Genomic DNA, 6,841 nt, shown 5'->3' with positions numbered 1-6,841 from the left:
ACAAGACGGCGAAAAGTGACATGCAGTGAAATGCCATCACTTAAATGACAAAAGAACCTCCTGTCATGCTGTAAAAATCAAGAGACGATCAATGGAGCAATATATTTTTTAAAGGTGAAATGTGCCATTAGCACTTGGATATACATGGGTAGCTAATAATTTCGTATGTAATTTTGTCAAAAGCGGGGCTTCTGTGATGACAGTCTATTTTTAGTTTAATTTTTTTAACCTTGGAGAAATGTGATTTCTGTTTGCATATGCATGAGCGTACAGCCGCGGTGCCTGTCCCGGTGTTAAACGGGCAGAGTTAGTAATGACAACGCTGTAAACGGGCACCCGGTAATTGCTAACCATAAATCTTGGCGTCTCCTATCAGCCCTGAGCACTGACGCTGCGCTGCGTATGTGAATGTCCTTTACTCTGTTTGTGTATCATGATGGTAGAGCCAGGAGACCTGGCTTAGTCTGGTCTGTTAATACAGTATAAAAAATAAGCACATTAGAGGGCTGACGGTTTGGAGTGGGACCCCTGTTATTTTCTTTCTGCACACACACACACACACACACACACACACACACAGTACAAGCCTTTCCTGGCCACTCTACCCCTCCATCACCACATCCAGCACTGAGTCTTGCAAAGCCAAATTGTGATTGTAAATTGTTGGATAACAGTGAAAGGGGCTTATTGGGGCTAGGCTTGTTACCAGCAGATTGTTGGTTCAAATCCTAAACGGGACAATGCTGTTGTACCCTTGAGTGAGGCAGGCAGCCCGAATTGCTCCTGTAAAATGCAAAAAGCGTAAGCTGCAGGATGTTGATGGTTTATAGATGATGGCCGCTGTGGAGCAAACAATGAGGTACAATGCTGAAATCAGCCATGCTGGCAAAGCACTGAGTAAGAACTTTCTGTCCCTCGGGCTGTGGCAGCACACACTCTTTGTACATGGGCCTTTGTTGCAGCTACAACTTTTCTGATGGGCTGACTTACTGTGAACATTCCTGGAGGGGCATGGTCTATAGCAGAACTTCCATAGCCAGCACATGAACATAGACAGAATTGAAAGCTCCTGTTACCAACTCCCTCAATGAAAGAGGGAGGAAGTGTTCTGATTTGCTGACTTGTGGACAGTTCTGAAGGGGTGTAGTCTAAGACAGAACATCTCCGGTCAGCATTGGAATGCAAACAGCACGGGAGTCTCTTGTTACCAGCATAGATGGAGGGTGGAGGCAACACAGGAGTGGAATATCTGATTATGAGAGAATGTCTGTGGTGGCAGGCCATGACACACGGTGTCAACGTCCCCTTCCGGTGCCACACAGTCCATCCGTGTGTAACGGAGCGCCTGTACCTTTAAGCAGAAGCAACAGCGGCAGTGCGGCGTCGCATCAACTGACGTCACGGTATGCGACACTTGTCATGCTAATTGTTTGCCGTGGGATCCCTTTAAAAGCCCGGCACTGCTGCAGCCAGGTAGGCGATTTGAATTCTGTTCGATTTGGCATTTTGCGTCTTATGCTCCAGTCGTTATCGTTGTTGAGCAGTAGTTGAGTGCCCACGTCTCAACCGTGAAGGTATGTTGGCCAACACTTGCTTGACGCTGTGATTTTATGCATGCCAGATTCGGGTTGCTAACTTCTGCCTTTGTTTTAGGGCCAAACACTTGAAATATTGCCCTTATCGTGCGTCGCAGTGTGCCGTATTTGGGGTACCACTCAATCGGTGGGTGCGCGTCCTTGTTTAAGTTACCGGTACGTAGCCATTCAGTGTTTTAGAATTATCGTCAGCGATTCTTAACCTGCTTGTCTAAACTACTGCTATCTGCTTTACTTAGGCTGCTTTGCTGTGTTGCGGTGTCAGCACTTAGCAACGGGAGTTCACCTCTCTTCGTCTTCGGCCGTGGTGGGTCGCTTACCGGAAGTACACAAGATCAAGGCTGCATTTTGGTCACCGGCTGCTGTTTTGTCATCAATAACCCTTTTAGTTTTATGACTCTTATTTAGCGAATGCTCTATCGCGGCGGCACCGTACGAGGGTGGCCGGAGCATCTGAGTGGTAACGTGTGATCGTGTGTGTTGGTGCGTGTGTGCGTGCAGGTGATTGTGTGAGTTAGCGTTGAGGGCGCTGGGTGTGTGTAGACGTGCTCCGTGTTGGCGTGGGGTGCATGCTCGTGCGTGTGTGTGTGCGTATGGATATCGGGTATGGGGTTTCCTGGTGGGTAGCATGAGGAATGATCTACTGTGATATTGTATTGTAAACATAACCTTCTTTGTTAGCTGTCTTGGTTGTTGTTGTTGTTGTTGTCTATTTTCGGTTTGGGTGTCTTGCGTCTGATGCTAGGCCCCACCTGTGACTAGTCTGCCCTCCTGGGCCCGTGTGTTTCACCTTGACTTTTCACACATTCCAGGATTGGTTAAGGCACCTTGTTGTGCCCGTTGGGGAAGTGTTGTGTTGTGATTTGTACTGGTGTTATTACCTGTGGCCATAACTGCTATTTGGTTAGCCCTGTGGGCTCAGACCTAACTGGTGGGGCCCTTTTCTGATGTTGTCTTATTATTGTCTTTCTTTTCTTTTCTGGCAGGACTGGGGACATCCAGTAGGGAGGCTTGACACCTGGTGGTGGGTATTTGTGTCTTTGCTCCACTATCATTTGCAGTGTAGTGTCACCGGGGTGTGCAGTGCAGTGTGTGTGTGTGTGTAGCCACGTGTGGTCCTTCTGACCCTCCTTCCAGACAAGGTCTCCCTCTGGTAAGCTCCGCTCCTGTTCATTCTAGTTTATTTTGTGTCTTCGGTATCCGCTATCGGTACGATATTCCTCTGTGTCTAACTGGGTGTTTAGCCCCACTAATGAAAGTGTAACCATCAGACCAATCAAAATAAAGCGTGTATACAATTTTAATAGAACCCCGTCTCTGCTTCATCCTTGCACGAACCTGTGTGCCTTGGTGTGGATTATACAGGAAGCTGGTTGTATTTGGTAACCGGTGGTTAGTTCCCACCAGGCTTATTTCCTACATAGAGATCAGACCTCCAGTAGGTGGCGTAGTCGACACAAAGCTCTAATCATTGCCCCGGCGCCTCTACATTTTGGCGTAGTCGGCAGGATTCGCATAAAAGAACAGAGACGGGTGTTCTATTTTGTGAATTTGTGTATTCCATCCCACCGCTGTAATTCTTCTGTATGGTTGTTGTATGTGTGTATGGGCGTCTGAGAACGACTGAGTAGGTGGTGTGATTCTTGTTTTCCTTTGTAGAGACAAAACAGCAGCCCGTGGTCGGAACGGATTTAGGAAACTACAGTCCTTTTTGGAGTTGCTTCTCAGTCATCTCCTGTGAGTTGGGGTAACTATAAATTTTGGCACAGTGTGTCTTGGTGTGAAATGGCGGAGGAAATGCAAGAGCTTAGGGACCTAGTGGCCCAATTAAGAGCGGAGAATGAGCGTCTTAAAAATGCTGATCTAGGGGATGCCTCTGGCGCGGCCTCTGCTGACCCTAGTGTACCAGTCATATCGACTACTGAACGGTTGGTTTTTATCCCAAGGGAGAAGAAGTGCCCAATTTTTAGGGGTAGCATAGGTATAGGTATAGAGGAGTGGAGGGAGGAAGCAGCCGCCTGTATGCGGGCCCGGCATCTGTCTACCATTGACAAGGCATATTTTCTCTTTGACCACCTGGAGGGCGAAGCCCGGGAAGAGATTCGTTATAGGTCGAGGGAGGAAAGGGAGAGCCCAGAGAAAATTTTTGAGATATTACAGGAGTTATATGGTTGCCCACAATCGTACGTAGCCCTGCAAGAGGCCTTTTTTTCTAGAAAGCAGCAAGAGGGGGAGTCGTTGCTCGAGTTTTCTATTGCTTTAATGACCTTAATGGATAAGGTTAAGGGATGTGCACCCCAAGGCATTATTAATGCGGACGTCCTGCTTCGAGACCAGTTCACGGAACATGTTAGCGAGGGCGCCCTACGTCGTGAACTGAAACGATTTATTCGCAACAAGCCGTTGGCCACTCTGATAGAGGTTCGCAAAGAGGCCATTCGCTGGGAACGCGAGGGCTCTGCTGAACCACCGCGGCCACGTAGTTTCTCCCTCCCGTCTGGTGGTGATAGAGTATTTGGGGTCTCTGGTACCTCCTGTTCTGCGACTAGTGGCCCTTTTGGCAGGCCTGAGCCAAAGTCTGACATGGAGGAATTAAAAGAAATGTTGAAACAACAGCAGATTCAGATAAATAATCTTACTCGTAGTATGGCCGCACTGCAGGAGCCCCCCAGGCGTGGTAGGTTCCCCCGGGGTGGACCCCTTATTTGCAGACGCTGCCAGCAGCCAGGTCACTATGCGAGGGAGTGTGATGGAGAGAGAATGGTGGGGCCACCACCCGCCCCTTCCAATAACGACCCAGGGCCCTGTGAGAGCAGGCCCTCTCGCTCGTCCTGGCCCTCGGAAAACTAATACCCGCCGGATTGAAGAGCCACAGTCCGGGTGGGGTTTTCCTAGGCTCAGGTACCGCTTTTGGTTCTCCTAGCGCCGCAAAGGGCTTACTGTCTAGTTGCCCCCATTTGCTTGTTTTGATGGGTGGGATCCGGGTCCCCTGCCTTATTGACACGGGGTCCATGGTGTCTACCATGACGGAAAGCTTCTTCTGTGAACATTTTGAACCTTTGGGCCAGGAGCGCTTACAATCTTGCCATTGGCTGCAACTTCGTGCTGCTAACGGCCTAGCGATTCCATACTTAGGCTATTTGGAACTGGATGTAGAACTTTGTGGTAAGGTTATGCACAACTGTGGCGTTCTGGTCGTTCGGGATCCACCAGGTGACATGTCGCCCCAGGTTCCTGGGGTACTCGGTATGAACGTGATAAGTAAATGCTACCAGGAATTGTTCGGGCAACATGGTCCCACATTGTTTGATCTGCCTTCTGTGTCTGCAGCACCCTATCCGGTGGTAAAAGCCCTGCAACACTGCCATCAGGCTGTGATTCAGCCCCCGCCCAAGGCTGGTGGTCCAGTAAATGTTAGTGGTCGAAGGCCATGGCGAGTACCTGGGGGGACTATAAAGATGGTTGCAGCCACCTGCTCAGAACAGTTTTCAGGACCCGGCACTTTGTTTGAGCCAACCGACTCAGGATTACCTGGGGGATTGTTGGTTTCACCGGCTCTCGTACAAGTGACCCAAGGCTTGGTGCATATTCCAGTGGTCAACGTGGGTTCCACAGATATCATGCTCTATCCCCGTACTAGGTTGGGACAAATGAGCACCGTTTCTATTGTCAGTTTGCCTCGGGGCATTGTAGAGGTTCGTTCTATTACTGCCACCTCTGGCGGCCAATTGCCCACACCAGTAACGATTGAGGAGCAAATTAGGGCTATCGACCTGTCACCGCTGTCTGACTCTGAGCAGTTACAGGTCCGGGCACTGTTATTGAAATATTCTTCGGTCTTCTCTGCACACGAAGGGGATTTGGGTTGTACGACCCTGATTTCTCATGACATCCCATTGTTGGATCAAGTCCCGGTTAAACAGCGCTATAGGCGCATTGCACCCTCTGATTATGAGGCAGTTAAATCACACATAAACCAGCTTCTCCAGACCAATGTCATTAGAGAGAGCTGCAGCCCTTTTGCCTCACCCTTGGTTCTGGTTAAGAAAAAGGATGGGAGTTTAAGGCTCTGCGTGGATTATCGGCTGTTGAATGCTAAGACCCGGAAGGATGCCTTTCCCCTTCCTCGGATTGAGGAGACTTTAGATATGTTGGCAGGTGCCCGCTGGTTTTCCACCATGGATTTGGCCAGCGGGTACAATCAAGTCCCTGTCTCTGAGGGTGATCGGGCCAAAACGGCATTCTGTACACCGTTCGGCTTGTTCGAGTGGAACAGGATGCCTTTTGGCCTTTGCAATGCGCCAAGCACCTTCCAGAGACTCATGCAACGCATGTTTGGCGACCAGCAATGTCATTCCGTTTTGCTTTACCTTGACGATATTGTCATCTTTTCGTCCACTGTAGCACAACATCTTCAGCGGCTGGAGATGGTCCTGACACGCCTGCAGACAGAGGGCCTTAAGGCTAAGTTGAGCAAGTGTGCGTTTTTTCAATCAGAGGTGCGCTATCTGGGCCATATTATTTCTCAGCACGGGGTTGCCACAGACCCTGGTAAAGTGGAAGCCGTCTCCAATTGGCGCCGGCCCACTAACGTGTCCGAGCTCCGCTCGTTCCTTGGCTTTGCCAGCTATTATCGGCGCTTTGTGGAAGGCTTTGCAAAAACAGCAGCTCCTCTTCATCGGCTGGTGGCTGAGTTGAGCAGAAGCAGGTCCAGACGGGCGTCAGAGCAGAATACACAGGAGGCTTGGACTGAGGAGTGTGAGGTGAGTTTTGCGGACCTTAAGCGTAAGCTGGTCTCGGCACCGGTACTTGCTTATGCCGATTTTAGCCGGCCGTTCATCCTGGAAGTAGATGCGAGCCATAGTGGTCTTGGGGCAGTGCTTTCACAGGAGGAGAACGGGAGGGTACGGCCTATAGCATATGCCAGTAGGGCTCTTAGACCAACGGAACGAAATATGAGCAACTACAGCTCTATGAAATTGGAATTTCTGGCACTTAAATGGGCCATCACGGAGAAATTCAGGGAGTATTTGCTGGGACAGAAGTGTGTGGTGTACACTGACAACAACCCTTTGAGCCACCTCTCATCTGCAAAGCTAGGGGCCGTAGAGCACCGATGGGCAGCCCAGTTGGCGTCTTTTGACTTTGAATTAAAGTATCGATCAGGGAAGTCAAACCTCAATGCTGATGCCCTGTCGCGGCAGTATCAACCCGACACAGAGGGGGTGCAGGACCTGGCTCCAGGG

General features: G+C 49.9%; 1 long non-coding RNA gene across 1 annotated transcript; it reads left to right on the top strand.

The window, feature by feature from the left end:
- The first annotated feature begins 1,396 nt into the window (after positions 1-1,396).
- Positions 1,397-2,549, top strand: LOC118795961. The gene is made up of 3 exons (XR_005005832.1): positions 1,397-1,473; positions 1,654-1,751; positions 1,835-2,549. It is a non-coding gene; the product is annotated as an uncharacterized LOC118795961 (long non-coding RNA).
- The last annotated feature ends 4,292 nt before the right edge of the window (positions 2,550-6,841 follow it).

Source organism: Megalops cyprinoides, chromosome 2 (assembly GCF_013368585.1).
Source record: "Megalops cyprinoides isolate fMegCyp1 chromosome 2, fMegCyp1.pri, whole genome shotgun sequence".
NCBI lineage: Eukaryota > Metazoa > Chordata > Actinopteri > Elopiformes > Megalopidae > Megalops > Megalops cyprinoides.
The sequence above is the reverse complement of the archived record's forward strand: the minus strand, read 5'-3'. Positions and strand labels throughout refer to the sequence as shown.